At 35.9% G+C, this 24,715-nt stretch overlaps 1 protein-coding gene across 1 annotated transcript in view; it reads right to left on the bottom strand.

Annotated features, from left to right (window-relative positions):
• fz (frizzled class receptor) overlaps positions 1–24,715 on the bottom strand; it is a 123,287-nt gene that overhangs the window by 28,208 nt on the left and 70,364 nt on the right. The gene's annotated exons all lie outside the window — the stretch shown is intronic.

Genomic DNA, 24,715 nt, shown 5'->3' on the forward strand with positions numbered 1-24,715 from the left:
TTATCTGCATGTAAATTTATGACACTCCAAGTGGAGCCGAATAGCTTGACTTGCAATAATTATGACTTCTTGGCGTGGCACACAAGTATTTCTTTCAGTTTTCAGTTCTCTTTTAATGTATATAATGCCCATTTTTCTCTTTATCATTTCTTGTTTTATTTTATTTAATTTTTTTTTTTTTTTTTAGAAATAAGTATATATATATGTATTTTGCACGAGTCATGGTGACGTGTATTGACGCTCCATAGCCGAGGAGGCACTTGACAGGCCGTTTCGAGTGGCATTTGGAGAAACCAGTCTCAAGTGCCACAGAACGATCTGAAGTGGGAAGCTGCGGTTAGAGAGCTTGAACGTACAAAAAAAATGTGAAAAAATGTTGTGCGTATAGCAGACTGAAAGCCAAATAGACGCCATGCTTCACATGCTCAAAAAAAAAAAAAAAAAAAAAAAAAGCCAGCAGTTGATGAGACGAGAGCCTGCAATACGATTCTGAACAGTTCAAAATGTGTGGCAAATGAAAATATTTACACTCTGCTCTGATTTTGTTTGCTAGCACAAGTTTCAACCGGTTTCATTAACAATGTCTCGTTAGCTTGCTCCACAAAAGACAACAAATGGGCAAGAACAAACAGAGTGAAAGAAAGAGGGAGAGGAAGAATGGAAGAGAGAAAACAGTGCGAGGAGCAAGAAGTTTTCTTAAACAATCATCATTAAAAAAAATGTATATTGGATTGAATACGACCAATCGAAATGACGAGCTGGAGATATGCTTTCTAACAGGAAGGAATTTAATGAAAATGGAAGTGAATCTAGACTGGAAATATAATAAATAAGTAATTTGAAATTACCATTAATATACTATAAACAAATAATATAGCTCTAGTTTTAAATTTAATAACTATTATGTTTTGTCGTTTACGAAATATAAATCAAATAGATTGAATTAGATTAATCTTATTAAAAATTTATAGATATAGTTATTAAATCTCAAAATATGAAACAGATAAGCTTCGATCTGCGGCCTTAAATCAGATAGTTTTGATATTTATAAGGAATTTTATTACATCTTATGCAGATGATAAAAGCAGAAACTTTATATAATATTTCGTAATTTATATTTAATTATGATCCAAATGAAAGAGAACTGGGAACAAAGCTTACTTAATAATTGTCAAACTCGTGTCCTTTAGCAAATAATACTCGGAACACACACACACACAATCTCTCGTTCTCTCTATCTCTCTATCTCTCTCTCTCGCTCTCTCGCTATCTCTCTCTATATATGCGTGCTTATATAGTATATATAGTAAGCTTCTTTGTAGCTGGCGAAACTTCCTTTGCCATGGGAGGCAAACAATAAAATAAAATAAGTTCGCTTTATGGCATAATTATGCTACTCTGGCTAAGTGGCATGGACAAGTTGGCTGAAGTGCAATTGGTAGCGATTGTAAAGCGTTTTCCCATTTTCCATTTGCCGCACAGAGTGCATATCAATGTTGAATTGATGGCCAATGAGCTGGCAATTACATGCGTATCTATATACATGCATATATAGAGAGCAATAAAGCTGCTTAATTGTTGTAAATTAGCTAATGGGGTCAATAAAAGACGGTTATCTAACCAGCTTCATATATCAGAAATGAGGTTAGTGCACTTACTACCAACAGATATAGACCAATTTTAGTTTGCCAGTGAAAACAGTTACATACCTGGAATGAAAAAGGGAAAGAGCAAATAATTAGTTAATTATTAAAAATTATTTAAAATGTTAAATAATTTATATGTATTATATTTAAGGTCTTTATATCAATTCTGCTAAATGCTTCTTAAACTCTTAAATGCCTTATACTGTAGATTTTTTGTCTTCTCATCTAAATCTTTTTCAAGTCTTAAGAATATTATTTATTTATAGATATTTGTTACTACATTTTCTGTTCACTTTCAATTCACATATTTAGGTTACTTATGCCAAGTCGTTCCTCACAGTTTATTTCTCTATTTCTTTTCCGCATACCTAAGCCTCTTAACATTATTTAGGGTTTCTTGCTGCATATTTTGCACCATATTTATCATATTATTGTCATTTAAAGAGCGACGTCTAGGTTGCTCACATCTCACTTTGCTTTTCTAATCTCAACTTAACCTGGTGACCTGCCAATAGCCACACAAGTGCCGCATAACTTCTCATCACTTTGCCCCATCTCAATTTCCCTGCAGCTAATTTCCACCGCATCGCGCAAAGAAGTTACACATTTATAATTTTCCCAGAGCTCCGCTCTAGACTTAAGTCAAAAGTAACTTCATAGAGCACTTTGGGTGTTCGCTTACATGTTTTTGTTGTTTTTGTTGTTGTTGTTGTTGCTGTTGTTGTTTTCTACTCTGCATTCTAAGTGCCTTGTAGACTCAGAGCAAGCACAGCCAGTTCAACTCCCCCTCGCTCGCTCTCTCGCTCCTCTGAAGAGTGTGAAAAAACATAAAAAGGCCGCGCTTCAAAAATAAGAAGAAACTTTTTGTTGTTGTTTTCCTGATACAGAAACTAAAAAAAAAGTAAGAAATAGTAAAAAAAAAGAGTAAAACCTCTTTTACATGACACGACACAATTTGCAAGCTTTGTTGTTTGTTGTTGTTGTTCGTTTGTTCGCTGTTGTTGTTGGCTGTTGTTGTCGCTTCGACATGTTTGTCTGTGGCTTGGCTGAGTTGCCGACTCGACGTCGACCTGGTCGCCACTTGGGCTAGAGTAAAGGTAAAGTCTCTAGACGGACTCGCTTTGTCGCTTTGGGCCACTTTGTTTATGCGTGTGAAAATTTTTGCCCAAAAACTTTTCATCACATAAAATGTTTCGAGAATTTTATGTTTTTCCTAGATGAAGAAATTGGAGTAAGATTCACAAGATGTGTGAGAGAGAGAGAGTGAATTAAAGGCAATTTACTTGACATCTCTGTGTCTGTCTCTAGCTTCTCTCTGTCTCTCTATATATGCATATATCTCTGTCTCTCTTTGCTCAAATGTTTATATTAATTTAAAATTTAAATTTGCACATTTATTTAACAAAAGCCAATGTCGTCTTTATTGTAAGCCAAACACAAATGCAAAGGCAAACCGAAATGCAAACCAAATAGCCAATATTATGCACATTATTAAATAAATAAGTGCACAAGCGACAAATAAGCGAAAGTATGAAAATGAAATGAAAATATAAACCAATATCAACAACAATAATAATAATGATCATAATAATACTCGAAATTATTCGTTAGGCTGGCATTTTGGGTGTATTTGTGGCGAGCGCTGGGTAAACACGTTTAATTGCCGTCTGATTGCTATTAACATATCGGCAAACTTCAATTAATTGGCAATCAATCATTTTTAATGAAACAAGCCAAGATGGAGAACTACGTAGAACCGGCGACATTATCGACAGCCTTCGATCTAGACAACAAATGGCAAAAGCCACAGCGACGAGGAAAACTCCAAGTAAAGAAAATAAAGAAATATCGCGGGAAAAACGTGCCCCAAACCAACTTGGCCAAGCGGTTGCCATCTGCCTCTCTCTCTCTCTCTCTCTCTTACTACTTCTCTTTGTCTCTCTTTCTCTCTTCCGCCCTGGCTCGAGTGAGTGGCAGACAGTATTACCTGCGCCTGTTGCTGACTTGAGCCGCATGGCATGCCATGGCTGCTGGCCAGTCAGCCAAGTTAAGTCGGCTTGCCGTTGTTGGCTAACGTGTTGCGGGTGCAGCTGTGGCAACTGTCGTATCCTTCACGTTCATTTCAGGGCTGGCAGCCTGGCCTTATCGTTAAGGCCACTTCAATGGCTTACGAACTCAACTACTAATCAAATCAACAGTTGCGCCACATGAAAGTGTGAATGAATAGCTGTCAATTAAAAATATCAATTGCTGCCAACAATCAGATAGGAATTTGATAGATGAAAAAAAAAAATAATATATTGAATTCAAAGGAATTATGGAGAGACATGCTAACAAATATGTGATTCTGCTATATTTGTAATTGATAAATATTTTTTCTGAATAATGATAAATATTTGTATTAAGCCCTTACATGGTCTGCAGGAGAACAATTTATATGAAATTTAGTTTATGTCCTTCCTAACAAATATTAATAAATAATTGAATTGAATTCAATTTAAAGAATATTACAAATTTTGTGCATAAATGAATTCGTTCGATCTCCCTTCAGATAAAAATATTGAGAAAATCTAGAGAGAGACTTAGAGACTCTATAAAGACTATACAAAAAAGTAATTGCTGCATGCATAATATATATAAATAAAATATAATATAATATACAAAATTTAAAAAATAAAATAAAATATAATATATAAAATGAAAAATAAAAATAATAATAATAAATATGATATAAATATATAATTGTTGGCAAGAAAAAATTAAATAATAGTTTGAAAATATTAATATTAAAATTGCCAATAATTATATTATGATTTCTTTTTAAAACTCAACTTAAGAAATTATATTAAAATGCTCAATAAATAAAAAAAATCAGTAAAATTAAATTTATCGATATATATATATATATATATTTTTAGTTATTGTTAATCTATTAATCCATGTAAGACGTTATGTTTATGTACAATATGCTCATTACACTTTCATGCATGAGTATAAAAATTCCTGCAAGACTTTAGCAATTAGAAATTCACAAATCCCTTTGCAATTTGATTTCAATAAATTCTTTTAGCAAATCAATTTGCAATGATCTATTAAATGCTTTGGCAAGCCCTAGTTGTTGTTCTATTAACGGTTATGTGAGAATTTACATGCTATTAAGCTGGCCATTTGGATGTGCAGCAACAGAGCGCCCACAAAATATCTGAACATATTCAAACAAATTTATTTGCGCCCCGGCAATTTACGAGCTTTCATTTAACAACGGCAACGAGATGAGAAGGCGAAAGGCGAAAGACGCAGAATAAACCTCTAACGGGGCGCATAATTAAAATGTTAAAGCAAATGAGGAAGTTGTTGCTGCTGTTGCAGTTGCTGTTGCTGCTGCTGTTGCTGTTGGAGTGTGGCAGAACATGGAACACGAGCAGCAGCTTGCAACTAGCCAAGTTGCAACATGTAAGGCAGCTATGCAAGTTGCCTGCTACAAGATTCAACTTTCAAGTCGAGTCGCGCATGCGCCAGACGCAAATTAATTTTCAACTTTTCTTTTTCATTTTGCTTTTTTTTGTTTTCTTTGTAGATATTATTATGCTGAATACCTGGGGCAGCAGGCGAGGGCAGCTGCAGCGCCGCGCCGCGGCTGCTGAGTCGCTTAGCGATTCAACTTAATTTGCCAGTTGACTACAATTTTTGACTCGTGTTGCCTTGCTGTACTTACTTACGCCCAGCTAGTTAGAGCGCATCGCAGCGCTGTCTTTGCCTTTGACTGACTGAAGTACTACATGAATAGTTGCACCTTCAACCTGTTTCAGTCTCACTGCCCCTGCCCCACCCCCTAATGTGGCAGAACTTTTGCATGTGCTGGCAGTACAGCAGTTGTTGCTCATGTGTGAAACGAAATGCAAAATAAAAGAAAAAGAGAGAAATGTGTTTGAGGACAACATCAGTTGCAAGCAGTTGCACAACGTGCAACAAATACACATTTCGGGGGCACGCACGCACCTTTTTATTTTCCCCAGGAAAGGAAAAGCCCCGAGCTGTTGTGTATCTGGGTACGTCTTTTCGAGGCTGGGAAATTTGTTGATTAAAGTTGTGCTGAACTTTTTAATTGCTCGAATGTAGCTGGCTCAGTGCACACCCACACACACACTCTCGCACTCTCACACATACAAACATATATTTTGTAATGAACCGTTTCCAAGATTCACCTGAAGATTGTTTAAGCAAAAATTGTAAATTGTAAAAATGCAAAAAAAGTAACAAACTCGACGCAAGAAAACTTTTGGCTTTCGCTTGAGTGTTTATGATGTTGACTGGAGTTTAGCCCAAGTTTGAGTACAAAATTGGAAAATTGATAAAACCCGACAATTAATTAAGCTAACAAGATGTTGGTTTCGTTGAGAAATACGTGAAACTAACTAGCAAATATTTTATAGCTCCAAAGTTTGTTTACCATGAGGTTACAAGCCTGGAGAGAATGTTGCACGAAAGTTAAAATTTATATTGCATAAATGTTGCTAGTTGTTTTAAGAGCTAGACATACAGCTAATCTATACACTCATATCGTTGTCCATAGAAGCAACTGAAGAGGGGATTAGAGATTAATGAACTGAATAACTATATCATATCATGTATAGGCAAAAAAGCAAAGAGCTGTTTTATTATTACAAAACTAGTATACTATAAAGAAACTGTTATATTTTATAGCAGTTCTCTCTTCATTCCCGTTATACTATTTAGAGACTTGAAGCTCAGTTAAAAGCCATAAAAACTTGTAAAATAAACTTGCTGTAAAGAAAAATGTGTACTCTTTTCTAAATTCTATTCTTTTATTCTTAATATATATTTGTATGTTGAAAATATATCAGTTATATATATATCAGTTATATATACACAAATTAATAATATTACTACAGATTTTTAGATCAAGTTTATGTTAGAAGTTATAAGAATAGCTTAAAAATCTTATATATTAAAAATTCGAATTTTCCAGCAAAGAAGCACAGTCCAGCTGATGCAGTTGCTCTCAAATTTAAGCCATACAAATGGCATTAAAGAGTTTTATAGCAAACATAAACTATATAAACATTTTCTTAACTCGACTATCAACAGCTTTATACTGCCCATTTATATTCTTTATTTATACGCTCATTCAACTTCTAACTTCTGCTTGCTCAATATTTTAGCAGCTTTAACTGCAATTGTTTCTTGCTAATTCAGGCGCGCCCCATAACCTTTTGCATGCCATTAAAATATTAAATATTTGCTCTGGCCCATGCCCCGTAAAAATCAAGTTTAATTTTTAATAATCCGATCCAGTGCACAGCAAAATGTTTCCTTGCAGCAGCAGGAAGCTGAGGGCAGACGATTTAGTCGTCGCTGTGTGATGATCTATGGCGCCTGTAGTCAAGATTTATGCTCAGATTGGAATAATATGCAAGTGAGGCATGTGAGAGGAGCAGGAGTCAGAGGCAGGGGAAGGGGCAGGGGCTGGGTAGAGGGTACAGGGACAGAGGCCAGGCCGATAAGCCATAAAAGCTGGCGAAAAACCTTGTGCTTCGAGCCTTGTGTAAAGAATAGTACAATAAAATAAATAAGAAATTGTATAAATTTATGGGGGAGGGCAGCCAGCAGACGGTAGCCGACCGACCGTTGGCAGTCGAGTTAGTTCGTCAGTCCGTTGTCTTACACTACAGATGTATATATGTATGTATGTGTGTACATATGTGGCTTTGCTTCCTGCACTTTGGCAGTCGTTCTCTTCCTCTTTTCTCTTTTTTTTTAGAATTTAATTGGACATTATATCGCATATTCGCATATTCTGCTCCTGCTGCTGCTGCTGCTGCTGCTGCTGGGCTGGCTAAATCAATGCCTGGCCATATATCAAATTGTGTTAAAGCCAAAGGCAAGCAAACGGCTAAGGATGTTGGGACAACAAACGGTAATGGCCATGCTCTATTGTCTGGCTCCAGCTGCTCGCCGAGTGGGGCATTATTTATGGTTAGCCATTGCCACCTTCCCGCCCGTCCACACTCAACAGTCACAGATCGCAGTTCGCAGTTCGCATTCACATTCACATTCGCACTAATGCACACTTGGCATGTCGCAATCGCTTGGAGGGCGTTTGCCCTGCCCTGCCCAGCTCTCGCTCCACTCTCCACTTGTGGCGGCTAATGTGTGAAAAGTGTCTGGGAACAGTGGCAGCTGCAGCAGCAGAGGCAGCGGCGGCATCATCATCGACAACAGCGCCACTTAGTCGCCGTTCATCGAGGACTGTCTTTTGACAAACTGCTCGGCAATGATTTGCCGAATTACACAATTGAAACCGACAGAGTGGAGAAGGGGTGGGGTGGGGGTGGCGGCTTATTCCCATGTGAGCAGACTCCAGCTCCCACACTTGGCTCTAATCAAATTTGCTTATTGCGCTCATCAGGCATCGCGACAGATTTTGGCGCTCAGCCAAGTCAGAATCCAGTCAATTGTGAATAAGCGGATAAGTTGGGCCACAATTTCGACAAGGAGCCAGCGCTGTCCGGCCTGATAGCTGTCGCTCCATCTCGAAATCCCATTGTTGTGCTCTGCGAGACAATCTGGCCACGCCCACGCGCACATTTTACGCTGGCGCCAGTTACTCTTCATTTTTTATTTCCCTTGTATTTTCAAATCGGCTTAAAATTTTAAGCGCTCTACGCCATTTTTTCATTCATTATGATTCTTTAAGATGTTTACATTTGTGCCCAGGCCCAGATAATGGAGGAGGGCCAGAAAACTATAAGCCAAAACAGAGCCAACAGAGAATCAAAATAATCTCATTTGCATAAAGCTTGACAGAAACTTGTCACATAAATTGACAAATTGCCATAAAGAATTAGTTTTCTTATATATAGAAATATATACATATATTTTTTGCATTTGATGCGCATAAATTAAATGAAGTTTGATTGTTATTGCCGACTAAATAGGAGCGAATAAATTTTAGATTGAAAACCTAAGCAAACACAGAGAACGAATTGACTCAGAAGCCATCTGAGTGGCAAATAAAATTAAAATAAATATATAAATTATTTCGCTTAGATAAAAAGCTGTTCACAGTTTAGGCTTAGGCATTTGAGTTGAAAGCAAAATTAAAATAATAACAAAACAATAAAATTTACATTAGATAAGAGCAGAGAATAAATTTAAAGCTTGAGTTCTTTATTAAAAATTTGAAGTGGAATATGTTACGGAAAATCTAATAGGAGTTCAGTTAACATCCATATTGTGCTCTATACTACATAATAAATAAATAATATATGCCATACAGATACAACCGAAATATCCTCATCTTGCGATATCTATCTAGTAACTTTTACATCAATTTATCTGTGTACGTATTTATCTGTATCTATGTATCCGTATCGATGTATCTGTATATATGTATCGATATATTTATGTATCTATGTAAATATGTATCTATGTATCTATGTATCTATGTATCTATAAGGATGTTTATTCATCTTCGTCAATTTCAACTAAGGCGCTTTAAGCTGTAGGTCCAGTTTGCCTCGTTTGACAATAAAAACTGTTTACATATCTAAGCTCGGTTCTGCTACTCACATCTTTCTATGCCTTTCCAAAGATGACATTTTAATTGGGGGCATGCTTAGCATATCAAAAAAAAAAAAAAAGTGAAAACATAAATAAAATAAAAATGTCAAACTGTCCAGCAAAAAGAGTCCCATATGCTGTTCAGGCAACAGAGAGAAAAAAGAATGCAAATCCTAATATTAAGCTGCGCATTAGATGTGAATTATGCTGGACCCTAATTAATGTTGACATGGGAATATTTGTGATACCTTGCAGCCCCACTCATCCTTTGTCTCAGCTGGAAAAATGCAAAAAAAAAAAAACAAACAAAAAAATAAACCTATAAAAATCCCTTAGATTAGTGCGTTAACAATGGGTCAACGCCGGGTCACTGGGACGACAAGTGGATTAAGTGCGACCCAGAGAAATGTCTACCCTTGTCCATAGATTAGTCTGGCATTCTATTCCATTCCATTCCATTTCGATATGGCTCATACCTTTAAAGCGCATTTAAGGCCAGCTGTGCTCAATGCCAAAAAATAAAGCAAATTGCAAAATGTAATTAATAATTAATTTCCTTTTTTTTTTCGCTGCTGTCAAATTGCAAACTTTTTGTCGCACCCTATGACAAGTGAAACTTTATCACATAATTAAATAATTTTTACAAGTGACTTTTGCTGTTTGCCTCAGCTGCGAAAAAGTTGCGACAAACAGAAGGCGGAGGAAGGGAGGGAGACCCCAGCACAACTTTTTCTCTCACCTGCATAAATTACAATGTCCCAGTATTTCTAATAAATCATAAAATGTGAAAATGCTTACAGTAATTAAATGGCAAATAAAGGAAGAGCGAGAGAGAGAGTAAGAGAGAGGGAGCTACACAATGACTACGAATGGAAAACCAATGAAAGTGCGAGCTTAATGAAAGGGAAAAATCTGTCCAGATACCAAACATGACTAGGCATATAAAACACTTCTACAGAGTACCTATATATCTGTATATATTTGCATATGTATGTCTTTTGTATGTATGTGTATACAAATTTATCCCTGTACACAGCTCATTAATGACGCTGTGTTGTCTCGCTTAATCTATCTTTAGTATTTCGCAGAATTTAATTGAAATATTGCCTGACGATAAACAATATTGAAAGCGAAAATTTAACGTTCCAATGCATTGTTATCCCGTACTAAGCTCAAACAAAGGGCACATAAATCTTAAAGCTATGTAACTCGGCAACTTCTTTGGGTACTCGACTCTTCTTATATAAAACTCTATACCTCTCTCTCTCTCTCTCCCCCCATTGCTCTTTCCCGTGCTGGCAATAAGCGTTCTTCTCGTGCTCGACTTGGCATTTAAATTGCCGCTGACTTGCGTCGACCTCTGAGAACACAATGCAAATACAATTCTTGCCAAACTATGCCGCCTGCTTGTTTCGCTTGTTAACCAACTGCAAAACCGACAAAACCAAGCGAAAAAAAAAAATTAAAACTAAAAGAATAAAAAATAAAAACAAAAAGTCAAGCGAAATCCGCAAGTATCTTCAGCATTTTGCATACGAGAGCTCAAGTCGAGTGGGGTTGACGTTTGAATACCTAAAACCAGAACATATGTCAACAGGGTATATGCGGCTAGTCGAATAATATGTATTAGAGAAAAACTGAAAACCTAGAAGTAAAACTCTAATTTCAGAATTTTAGACAAATATTTAGAGAAGAATATATATAATGCCAAAAACATAAATTATTGAAAAAAACCACAATTAAATATACAGAATACTAGAATGTAAGAATGGTAAAATACTAAACTACCGAAATAGTAGGTTAATAGAATATTCAAATACTAGAAAATTAAATTATTGTACTTATATACAAGGAATCTTCTATAGAAAATAATATAATAATAAAATACTAAATAAATACCAAAATAAAATACCAAAATACTGAAATTCAAATTAAAATACTATAACACGGTAGTAGTAAGATACTAAAATACTGCAACACTAGTATACAAAATAACTTAAAATAATAGAAGATGCTAGGCTTTCTATTCCAATAGTTTCGATTAACATTTCATTAAAATAAATTCAGATATACTCCTTGTTTACTACACTCCTGCCAGAGTATCTTCGAGTCGATCATTATTTAAATAGCCTACGAGCTTCTGCTACAGCTGCACAGTCCACTTAAAATATCGTTAAGCATAAAAAACAATAAAAATAAATACCTATAAACACTTAAAATGGCACAAGTGCAGCAGGCCAGTGAGTGCTCCTCGATGCATCGCTCCACACACGCCACAATTCACCTATGGACCAGTCAGTGGCTGAGGGAGAGCTGTGCGAGCTTCTACTGCCAGTTGGCAGGAGCAACAACAACAACAACAACAACAACAACAACAAGACCTACTAGTTGGCCAGTTTGGCCATTGTAAATGTCAAGCAAATTTGGTTGCTTGCATTTTTCGCAGTCTCCCGCCCCCGGAGGCTTTGGGGCAAGTTATGGCCATGTAGATGTCGCCAGAATGCTGTTGTTTGCAGAAGGTAAACAAGGAGCTAGTTGCCAGGCATTCGGCTGGTAGTTTGGCATTTAAATGGGTTCATATCGAGCGTTAAGCTTTGTGAACCAAATGTCGATGCATCGCATCGCATCGCATCGCTCAATGTCGATGGCTAATGGAAAATCTGCTTCGATTTGACAGCTGTTTCGTCTAATTTCGTTCCCAGGCCTACTTTTTTCTGTTCACAAGGAAAACCAAAAAGAAAACCGCTCATATATCGAAAAGTAATTAATGCCCATGTATTATACTCTGGGTATGGCTAATTTTCACGCATATTTCTCAAGAGGTTTCTTCCAACCCCATCTGCCAAACAATTATGTGAACTGTAAGAAAATGAAAGCAACATTTTTTGCTAATGAATTCCTCTCTTCCTCCCTCTCCCTCTTCAGCTTGCTGGTGGTACGTGCCGCATGAAATGCGCATTTAAATGTGTAGGAAAATTAGTTAATAAATCACACGTGGAAAATTGATGAGCTGACGTCGAGTGTTGGCTTTTGCGGCAGGCAAACACGCAGGCAGGCGGCCAGGTAGGCTGGAAAATGCCATGAAAATTAGATTTTACCGTTCCCATATACACACACTTATTGTTTACTTTGGCTTTTGTTATGCATTACACGTAAATTATAAAAATGATGTATGGCAGGCCAGTAGCCAGGAAGAGGAAGAGCAGCGAGGTTCGACTAAATTGATGCAGCTTCCCCAAAGGAATTCACAATGGATGCCTTAATTATGTGAGTGCCCAACAGGTGGGCGCGGGGGCAGAGGAGCAAGAGCTCAACTGCACTGAATTCGAAATTAATGTCAGAGTGAAGAGAGACCTTTGGCAAAGCACAACTCACATTATTTATTACCCGCACAGGTAAACTGTGGGAGATACCACTGCCAGCGGCCAGGAGAAATTGAATTTGAAAGTTGCGCAACAATTGAAGAATTAGTGAGTTGTCAAGCCGGAAGCGACAGATTTTTCCGTTTGCTCTGTGCTCAAAAGAAACCAAGCCACAAGCCAACAAGAAGACTGGGAGATAGAGAGAGAAATGCTGTGGAGACCAACTGCCAAATGAACAGAAAACCAGGGCACAAAACTCCAATCAGAAATTTTAAGCTAAACGAGGGAACCAAAAAAAAAAAATTCGAAAAAATAAACAAAAATCTTTTAAGCCCGATGAACTCATTGGCATTGTGCAGGCAAAGGCCCCAATAGCTCCACATTGTCATGTAACTCAAATCGGAGCAACAACAACACGGGAGTACAACAAAAACAACACTTTGCATGTGTAGCCAAGGCACAGCAAACAAAGAGCAAGACACACACACACAACCGCACACACTAACACAGAGAGTTGGTAAGAACAAGAACAACACAAATAGCTGACAACAAAAAAGAGGCAAACAAGTAGAACTTGTCTAGGCCTAAAGCACCACAGAGGCGTTGTGTGAGAGAGGGTTCTTCAGTTGGAGTTTTTGGACTACTATTCACAATAGCTAAAGTCTTTAATGAATGCTTAATGAATTCTGCTTTAGACCTTACTTTGTGCACTTGGCAGAAGGATTTAATGAGCCTTTTGTCTGATAGTTGAATTTAAAATCAACTTCAAATATGAATGCGTTTCATATTTAAGCTCTGCTAAGTTAAGCTTTGGCATTATATGAAATAGAATTGGTGCTCATAATTCTTTTTAAAGCATTCTTAAATCATATTTTATACATAAAAGTGGCTAAGCAGACTATGTTTAAGTCAGATTTCGTTCAATTAAATTGTTAACTTAAACAACAACAAGGGAACGAAGGTTTCGCTTTCCAGGCAAACATGTGAAGTAATCAACTTAGACAGCTGAGGCAGGATTCTATGCAATTATATACATATACAATATACAACTCACATTCATATACAATTGCCAAGAATTGCAAATGCTTTGTTCAGTTGTCTAAGTCAGTTGCTTGATTTGATTTCACTTTATTCAGTTAGCATTTAGACCACTTATCGACCGCGAATGGAATTCTCATGAACTGTTATTCAATATTTGATAATAACATATCAATGCACAATTTCCCATTTCAGAGTTGGTAAAGCTGATTATAAAGATTATATGTGATACAAATATGCATACTAATGCATATGCATACTATTATATATAAATGTTATGCAAAATACATGTATTCTATTAGAGATTACTTAGAGTGTATTCATTATGCATATTTGAATAACTATGTAGAGATAAACATTAATAATATAAAAATATTTAAATTAATTAATATAAACCTGTTTATATAAAGAAAAAATATTAAAATAATAAGTACAACAATAATAAATACAACAAACAATGTATGTTAATAAATAAACATAAATAAAATAATATAAATTAAATAAGATAAATAAATAAATGAAATAAATACAATCAAATTAAATAAATAAAATAATTATTACAAATAAAATATTACATTAAGTAAATGCATAAATGTTAGCTTAAAACATACTTAAATGCATAAAGCATCATTTCTTAGCTAAAAATACATTTTCATAAGCTCATTAAATATTTAAATAAATATTTTGATATATATTTATATTTAAATTTAAATTAAATATAATATTTACATCACTTGTAACTTGATTATGTTCGTATTATATTTTGTATCACACATTATATATAAATAAATAAATATAAACATAAATATAAAATATATATGAATATTTAATCTATATAAATATACTAGAAATATTTATTATATTTTTATTATTTGTATAACTTCAATTTTCTCTCATTATTATTTTGTTGTACCAATACCTTTTATTATTATTTCATTGATTAACTTTCTATTCATATAATTATTTCGCTACACAAATTTATTTTTCATTCTTGCACATGCCGCCTCTGAGCTGTGCGAGCTGTGCAAACAAATGTTTCCCTCGAACATTTCAGTTCTTGAAGCCGGCTATTTAAATAACTTTTCTTTGGCTCTTTTACTGTTTCGGTTTTGTAGCGTTTTGGCTCCAGCGATTTGGTGTCGAAAGTCAAGATCACAAACGTGATTTCTTCTTGTTGTTGCTGTTGCTGCTATTGTTGTTTTGTTTGTTGTTTGTTGCTCATTTTGGCAAACGCTTCATGGCCGCGAAAGATCGTGATCTTTAAACTAAGCAAACTCCGTTTCTTATTTATTTGCGGCCATTGCAGTTGGCCCCTTGCTTGGCCACGCTGATTCGATCAGTCGTCACTTTGTTGCCGCTGCTGCAGATCAGAGCCAACTTTAGAGTATATATATATATTTATATGTATTTCGATCTAGCCAATGCTCGATTTATGTTGGCTCATTTATTTTGACAAGCGCAGCGCCTAAAACTAAATTCGAGCTGTGTGTGTGTGGGTGTTCACAGTCTCTTCCACAGTCTCCCTCTCCCTCTCTCTCTCTCTCACAATGTATGTAAAGAGAGATTCGAGCAACTTCAAACATTTACTGATCGCCGCTAAAGTTAGTTGTGTTTATTTTATGCGCCTCTCCCTGCCTCTATAGCCTCCAGCCTCGCAACTCTCTGATTAATGTGGCGCACATTAATCAAGTCATTGAGCGGCTCGCTTTGTTTGATGTTGAATAAGCTATCTGGTACCGTAGTACTCATATCTCTCCCTCTCACTAGCTATCCCGCTCTCTCTCTCTCTCTCTCTCTCTCTCTTTCTGTCGCTCTGCCCGTTTGCGCTCTAGTTAGCAGTCAGTTTACTTTTAATTTAAAACGATCGATCGATCGCTGGCGACTGAAACTGAGTTTCGTTAAGGCTCGTTCCATTGATCGTTTCATCGATCGCGCCCCGAGCTGCTGTTTACGTTTTACGCTTTGTTTTTAAATTTATATATACACGTATATATGTATTATTTTTCGGGTGTTGATGATCTCTCGTGTAAATCTCAGACGATCGTTTTTTGTTTTTGGCTAGTTAATGGTCAATTTGTTTTCAATTAATTGGCTTGTTGTGTGCTAATGTTTTTCGATTACGTGTGTAGCGCACTCACACAAAAGGCAGCCTTTGTTCGACTATGTGTGTGTATGTGTGTTTGTTTGCTTGTGTGTGGAATGCTTGGCAAACTTTTGGCTTAAATCACTTGCACTTTTCAGAGCTCATAAATTTTGAGCTGAACAACGCCAGCGCTTCCTATTAAAAAGATCAAAGCAAACGCCAACAGAGCGTAGCCAGACGAACTACCCACAACTACACAACAGTTCATCAGTCAGTCAATTGAAACAGTGAGGCATTGACAGAGTGGGGAATGGCTAAGGCGACTACAGTTCGTTATGTAGATCGTATGATTACAAAAAACAACAACAACAAAGAGAAAACAACAAGTTCACACAACATTTACAGATAGTTAGATAATTAAGCATTTAGGGTCGAATTGCCTGTGTGTAGCTCTATGTAAATTAGTCTAAATAGATCTAGAGATATCTTGATTATTCCCGTTTATCACAACTTTTCGCTCTAGCACAGTTCTCACTGTACTCTCGCGACATGCGTTGATGAGTCAAATTTCGAGATTCTGATCCATGCAAAAGAGTTTTTCTCTTTTTGTATGCCATATTTCAAATGAGAGCAGAAATTGTTGCTCTTTGCCAGGGTCTGCCCTTTTGATCATCTGCCGCCAAGATGAATTTTCTTAGAATTTGTCTTTGATGCCCCACCACTTGAGGCAATGAGGAAACGCACCGAAACCAAATGGCAGACACCCATAGGAATAGACTCACTCGTAACGATCGCCTCTACGCAAATGAAGATGAATGACAGATGTATCTACAAACACACACATACACACACGCACACAGAGCTCTGTGAGCTTTGAAGTTTTGGTCCGTGCAACTTTTGTTCATTAGTTCATTTCCACTAATTCAGCTGCTCCCAAGAAGTCTTAATTATGCATACATACAAGCAGACAGGCATATCTGTATATATGTATATATAGATATATCTTGGACTACCTCGGGGATAAAGTTTTTGGGGTTGGGGTTGGCCAAAAACTCTTTTGAAGTTTCTTGTGTGTGAAGTTGTTGGCAAAGTTTTGGCATATCTTACGTATAAATACGTTTATGAAGAAATGACTTAATGTTTAAGTGTGGAGCTATAGAAATGAAAAACTTGTTTCCGAGCTAAGGGCAAGGTTAACTTAACAAAGCATTCGGGTCGCTTAATGGTAAGTTAAAAAAAACTTGAAAGCATGTGATTCTAAGAAATCTAAAAACGGAAAGTTTAGGAGTTTTAAGAGAGATATAAATAATATTTGAGGAGTAATTGATAGGCGTGAAGAAAGTTATATACTTGTGCACAGAAATATTGCCAATGAAGAATAGTAAAAAATTCAATGAAATTAGAACTGCTTCAATTTAATAAATTTAAATTAATTTGGTATCAAAGAAATATACATATTAAAAAAAAAAATAAATAAATAAAATAACAAGTAAGAAAGCTCTAGTCGAGACTGCTCGACTACAAGATCCCCTGAACCCTTGGAGCAATAGATATTTCAATAATTTTTCGCGTCTTTCAGCTTACATAAGAAACACGACACGAACTGCGAACTGCGACACACATACACTCACACATGCATACACACACAAACGCACACACAGGCACACATACACACACACGCATACAGACACACATACACACACACATACACAAACACATACACACACAAGCACCCACGCATAAACACGCATGGGCTGCAGTGTGCGCTTACTATGAGAACTTAATTGTTTAATAACTTTTTTTATGGACGTACGATCTTCATGAAACTTTCAGATTATGATTATAACATGAATATACATGTAATTGCCAAAGCACAAGTCTCTAGTATTTGAAATACGCTTTTTACAAAAGTGAGGGTGAGGGGGTGAATTTAGAGGTGGGGGGTAAATTTTAACAAAAACCGAAATTGTATTAATTGCATATAAGCATACATTAAAAATTTGGAGACTCTAGCAATAAAGGTGTAGAAGATATAATTTTATAACTGGGTTTCGATAAGGTTTTTTATCGATAAAAAAAGATCGGGATGAGTTATCGATTTTTAATGATAAACTTGATATGCGCGCTGTAATTACGGACATTTTAAAAAAAATTTGAAGTCTCTAGCTCTTATATCTTCTGAAATCGACGCGTTCATACATACGGACAGACGGACAGACGGACAGACGGACGGACGGACAGACGGACAGACGGACAGACGGACAGACGGACAGACAGACGGACAGGGCCAAATCAACTCAGCTCGTCGCCCTGATCAAGAATATATATACTTTGTGGGGTCTGCCACGCCTCCTTCTGCCTGTTACATACATTTCAACAAAACCATTATACCCTGATTTCCCATTGAAAATGGGTTCAGGGTATAAAAAAATATTATTTTAGGTCCCATAAATTTAATAAATTTAAATTAATTTAACATTACATTTTACAATTGTCACATTTGATTTTTAAATATTTATTTATATTTTAAAAAATCAAGAAAATATCGTATATTGGTTGATATTTAATATTATTTAATTTGAATTAAATTAAAAAAAAATATATATATATATATTACTTATTATTTCATTCATGTTCTATTATTATGAGATATTTAGTTTCATTAAATCATATCAATTAAATTTTATTTAACTTCAAATTTAATTTAATTTTTATTTTTTAGTGATTCGTCAAATGTAAATTTATATTGTATTCTGTGAATTATTTTTATTGAAGGCCAATATTTATATACAGATACACCTACTTTTGTGTTGCACTGTATCCTCATTATTTATGTTCCTTAGAAGCAGATTTAAGGTGCAAAAATAATTTAAATGCAAAGTTTATTACCCATCTTTTCTTGGTAAATCTTATCTAAAAGCCAGCTAGAATTTTTGGTTATTAAATACACCAACAAAAAATAAATTAAATCCAGTTTCTGCTTAAGCCCATATATTTAAATTTATAAAATTAGCTAAAACTGTTTAGTGTTAAGTGCTTAAACTTTTTAATATATTAAATTTAATGTCGCCCTCCATTAAGAAACTGCGCAAGTTCTGCTCTGGATTTGCGAATTTACTCTCCCCCTCGTCCAACGTCAACAGATTTGGAACCCGATTCCAGTTGCCTCTCGACCGTCTGCTGTTTGGCTAATTTCATTTTTATGACTTTTATGCGCCGCATTTGCGTTTATGCTGTTTTTTCATGTTTCTTGTTCTTGTTTTTCGCTTTGTCTTTTGGTCCGTTGCAGAATCGGAGTCGGAATTGTAGTTGGAGTCGGCATTGCATGATTTATGGCAGTCTGAATTTTTCTTTGAATTTGTTCACATTTATTATTATTTGGTTTTATTGTATTTTATTTTATTTTGTGGCGTTAAAAATATTGCCAAGCTGCCATAAATTTTGTCGTATTTTGACAACTAATAAAAATGCAGGCCACTGCAAATGCATTCCATTTGCATAGGGCTGGATGAGCAAATAGAAGCAGCAAATGGAACCGTCTTGTTTTGTTTTTCTTTTCCTTTATCGTTTTGTACCTAATTTGCATATGAAATCTTTTCGTCTTTTCTTTTATGGATGCTCAGCTCAGACATGGGATGACAAGTGTCTCCACATTTGGCTGAGCCATTCATCGATCCATCGAACGATCCATCTTGATATCGAGTGCATGATTTATGTCAGCTCTTTTATATTTCTCTTTAGCATCAAGCATCATTTGTTGGATCCATTGTTTCCAACTAATTACCATCATAAACAACAAGTTGATGGTTCGCTTCGAGTCGGGCTACCAAAACAAGTTGAGCATCGATTTGTTATTGGCCATTTGCCTAACCATAATACATGATATTACCATATGAAGTTATCACTTCATCTGTTTTATGAATGCACTATTTTTGGGCTTCAAATCGAATATTTTTTTTTAACTATCTTTCCCGTTTGGGGTTATAGTGTATCATAAAAGTTAGTTTACGGTTATGGTTTGCATATTTTTCTTTTAGTACAACGTAGGCAGCTGTAAAATCTTAATGAATATGAAGTAACTTAGATCTTTCTCTCTCTCTCTCTCTCTCTCTCTCTCTCTACTTCTCTGTCACGCTGCATCAAGAGACAGCCCTGAGTTCTTATTGGTATATCATAGTAAAGGAATATGGTTTGTACTCAGACCAAATGCGTTTTATGGCTCGATGAAACTCTTTGAAGCTTAGAGCCGAGAGTTTTTCTCACAGCTTTCTTCAGGTTTACTAACAAATAACTTTTTAAGGTTATGTTTACAGTTAGGAACTGTTCTCTGTTTTATACCGACATGCATAATATTTCCCGGTTCAAATGAGTTCAGCTTAGCTCCGCTAGTCGCAAAACTCTCTGATATAATGCCATTGGATTACCTTTGTTGGCTAAATATACCATTTATAATAATTTCATTTAGCTTCATTAATGTGCACTTGCATGGCAATTGTCATTTCAATTAAACTCCAAGAGTCATTAGCTCGTTTTTTTTTGTATATAAGCCGGACAAGCCGCCTCAATAACGATATACTAGCATAAGCTCTTACATAATCGGCCATATATTTTCCATGCGCGCACACACAGAGCAAAAGTTTTTCAATTTTCCACAGCTTCTGCCTCTCTGTCTGTCTGGCTCTCACACATATAAATAAAATGACGCTGGGGACGGCGTGTAATTATCATAAAGCGGAATCTTGTAGCGCCAATATGAAGCTCATAACTTTGTATGGCTGACTAGACTGGGGGTACGTACTACGTACAGTGGGTACCACTGGTCACCTCCTGCTGCCTAATGCCCATTTCGGTGATCCGCGTCACCAGCCCAAACGATGTAACTTTCAATTTGCGTAATTTTCAAGTGAGCACTGGCAGAAAAAAAGCTGATCCCTCACCTGAACCCAACGACTGTTGCCGTGCGACGCCATGAGAAATCATTGGTGGGTGGTACGAGAGAGACGGGGTGGGCCAGGGGCTAGCTGGCTGTGAGGCGTGGCTAACTGCTGCGTTAAGGTGCACGCTTGTCATAAAATGCCGCTTATTATGCTGGCTATTAATTTTTAGTGCTTAGACGCAACTGCCTGAGCCTGGACTTGGACCGGGACCGGAACGTGGATGTGGACCTGGATACAGCCTGGCTGTTGGCCTGAGACCTGAACGTGCCCCCAGTTAGACTGCTCCAATGCAGGCCCCATCATAGTTACCAAAACTTGTTGTTGTTGCTGTTGCTGTTGGCCAAGACAATTTATGACATACATGCGGAATGGACAACGCCATCTCCATCCCGATCCGCATCGCCATCCTCATCGCCTCATCGCTATCGTTGTGCCTGGGCACATTTTGGCGGCATATCGCGCCGCTTCTATCGCAGCTGTACAAATTTATTTTGCGTTTGCATGCACTACACTCCAATTGGGCCTAATCACTATGTAATGAAGCTTGCAAAGCCAGCTTGAAAAGATTTTATTTGCGCACACAAATGAGCTGCAATGACTTAAGTCAACTTAAGAGCTTAGTTTTATGGACTCAACTAACTTTCAAGCATGTATTTCCACTCTAAGATGGTTTAAGAGTTACTTATGAAATTTCGCTTTTTATATGGGGTATAGTAGGTATTGCAAGAGTCTAGATCATGGATATATGATCGAGAAATATATAGAGATAAAAACTATTGCTGAGATGCGAAATGCAGTTGATAATTGGCTAGACAGCTCGAAAAAGCGATTAATGTATATCAAAAGATTTCCACATATATAGAAAAAGGTTCGATATATAGAAAACGATAAAAATATTAATTATATATACATAGATAATTCTAGAAAGTAAACAATATGTATATAGTATATATAAAACTGATACATAGATAAGAAATATATACTTCATCTTGAATTTCATTCATTGTGATCTCTCTATGGAAATATTGAAATTTTTAGATACTAAACATTCAGACTTAGTCAGAATTTTTTACTAACATAACTTTTCTTTCATTTTCCATTTCTTATTTCCAGTTTAGACACAGCATAGTCTATAAGCACAACTTATAGAGTATCTGCATATCGTGCATATGCGAGCATATGTTTATTTATTAAAACTAAGCATCTGCTAGCGTATTGGGGCACAAGAAGCGAGCATGTCGAGAAGTTACCCATCATTAGTACTAACAAGCGACATTACGCGGCAGCGCTTGCTTTTGTGTGTCTCTCTCTCTCTCTCTCTCTTTCTTCCTCCCACTCCCTTTCTCGCTCTCCCTCTCTCACTGCTAGTCTGAAATCTTTGTTGGGGTCTCAGCTTCTTGGCTGATTACATTGGCCAGATAGTTGCGAGCACGCGTACTTGATATGGCTTTGTCCCATTACACTGAGCTCTCTCCTCATGCCCCTTTCACTAGCTCACTCGCCTCGTATGTTTATTTAAGGAATTTTTATTACCACATATGTGTGCGTGTGTGTGTGGGTGTGTGTGTGTGAGTGAGGCCAGAGTTTGAGTTTGAGTTTTTGTTGTGGGCACACTTATCGCATTTTTAGATTTTTCATGGGTTTATTAAATTGTTTTATGTGCACTCCCCCAGCTGGTCAAATGTCATAATGTGAGTTCTGAATTCTTGAAATTGGTCTCGAATTTGATTGCAATGCGGCGGCATTATTAGGCTAATGATGGCATTGACTACAGACAACATTTCGTGTATGTGCATAGTTAGAGATATGATTATTAGATTAAAGTATTATGTGAAACTTAAGTGCGGATTACTAGCCGGGATATATGATTATTAGAATGTGCAGATATTGCTCAGCTTAAGTTCAAACTACTAGCTAAGATATATGATTATTAGATTATTATCAAGTACTGAGTATTGGGTAATATATGGATATGATTATTAAAGTATGGAAATATGTGTAGAAATTACGTATTTCCTAAGTATTTAAACCTTTTAGTGTTATAGGGGAATCCGCTCAGTCGTGTGTATTGATTATAATAGCAATATAAAACATACCTGAAAAGAAAAGAAAAAAGTTTTTATTAGATACCAAAATTGGAATAAACCGATTAATAATAATAATGTTTTAGAAGAGACATAAAACTAGCTAAGAAATAGCAATCAAATGACTTTCAACAGTTGTTAAAACCATCGATGGCGCCATCGTTAGTTACGTTACGATAGGTCGATGGATTTTGTTTCATATGACTTTACCGTCTCATTTAATGGATGCGCTAGTGTAGTGGAAAGTACTATTTTATAGATTTTTTATGGTATTTGTCTGCTTGCTTAAATTGATTACAGATTCGAAATTTGGAAATAAAAACAAAGCAAGGGAAGCAGCGACTTTAAGGAACATAAATTACTTAACTCCAAATTGAATTGGATTTAGTATTATAGCAGAAATTAATTGATTTCATGAATTAATAAATTTAATTTTAATTTATTATATTTATTCATTTTAATTAATAGATAATTAAGCTTCTATTTTGTTTTACATTATTTATTTAATTTGAAAAGTTTTCCACAAAAAGCTGTTAAATTGATCATTGGCCCCTTAGATAGTATCAAAACTATCGCATGAGTTACTATCGATAGTTTTGCTCTACTTCCAACTATATTCATACCTACGCATACTTCTACATATGCCGTATGACAACATATTTATCATTAGCTTTATTAATATATAGCTTTAAAATTTGATATTTATGTTTATTTACTTATTACCTATTTTATGTTTATTTATCTTCCTCGAAAAACACGTATCTCAAATCATTATTGATTGTAAATCATGATAATTTAAAGCAGTCTTATCTCTAATTCATTTTTATGGCGCTGCCAACTTGTGCCACAACAAGCTTAAAACACATAAGATATGGTCAACTTGTTTACCATGGCTTACGATAAAAGAGTCAAACTTGAAAGCTTTATGCAATCAATACATCAATACATCAACAATTTCCTATTTAATCAACGAAAAAACAAAACTCATTCCCTGCTCATTTATGGATTTCTATTTATAAACAAACAGGCAAAGTTTTTTCTTACTGTTGACTTGCCGTATAATTAAATACAAATAACAATTAAGATATATAGCAAAAGCTCGTTTGCTTTTTGGACAGCGACAGGGGGATTCAAACTCCATTAGTGGGCATATCAAATAATTGAAGTTTTTTTTTTAATTAAGAGCGACCAAAATACGATGACAATTATGAATTGAGACGTTAATTGTCTATAAAGAGAGAGACAGATAGAGAGTGTATGCGTGTGTGTGATGTGTGTGACTAGATCCATTTTAGCAGCCTTCAATTTGAAACCTGTCGCATGATATTGTCAAAGAAAAATTGCAAGCCTAGCCTAGTCTGGTGGGTTGGTCAAAAATAATTTTCATATTTAATTGACAGTCGGACAGATTGAGAAATGCTACCGATTCCATTAGCGCGGCCTGTCATCGAGAGTTTCCATATAAACCATACTACAATATATTTTTTTTTGTTTTTCTCCATTCATTTCGGTTTTCGTCTGTCAATAAAGTTGAACGCCTGCTGCTGCCTTCGGGGCGTATGAATATTTCATTTTTATTTAACAGCAACGTGTTTTACAACATTATTAGACAACGTCAGAGGCGAGTGAGCGAACCAGCGACTAGACACTCGAGCTGGCCAATTTTAATTACCAATATTTCCAGGTGTCGAATCAACGTCCCACGCCTCTATGGCCAACACTTTGCATTTTATGACAGTTGCCCTGCTTTGCTATTTGTATTTTTATTTTTTTCTTCATGTATAAAAACTAGTTAATTACACATTTGTTGCTTGCAGCTAATTAGCAATTTGCGACAAACAGTTCTAATGGCTTGTAATTGGCCAATATTTGTATGGCTCATTGATATGTAATTTCATTTATATTTATGCGCTTAGTGCCCGATTAGCTCGTGGGGGTTCACACGTGGTCCACCCTAATTGAATTGTCACAGCGACTAATT

The sequence above is a fragment of the Drosophila arizonae genome, chromosome 4 (genome assembly GCF_054131065.1).
Source record: "Drosophila arizonae isolate 15081-1271.41 chromosome 4, UAZ_ARI_1.0, whole genome shotgun sequence".
Classification (NCBI taxonomy): domain Eukaryota; kingdom Metazoa; phylum Arthropoda; class Insecta; order Diptera; family Drosophilidae; genus Drosophila; species Drosophila arizonae.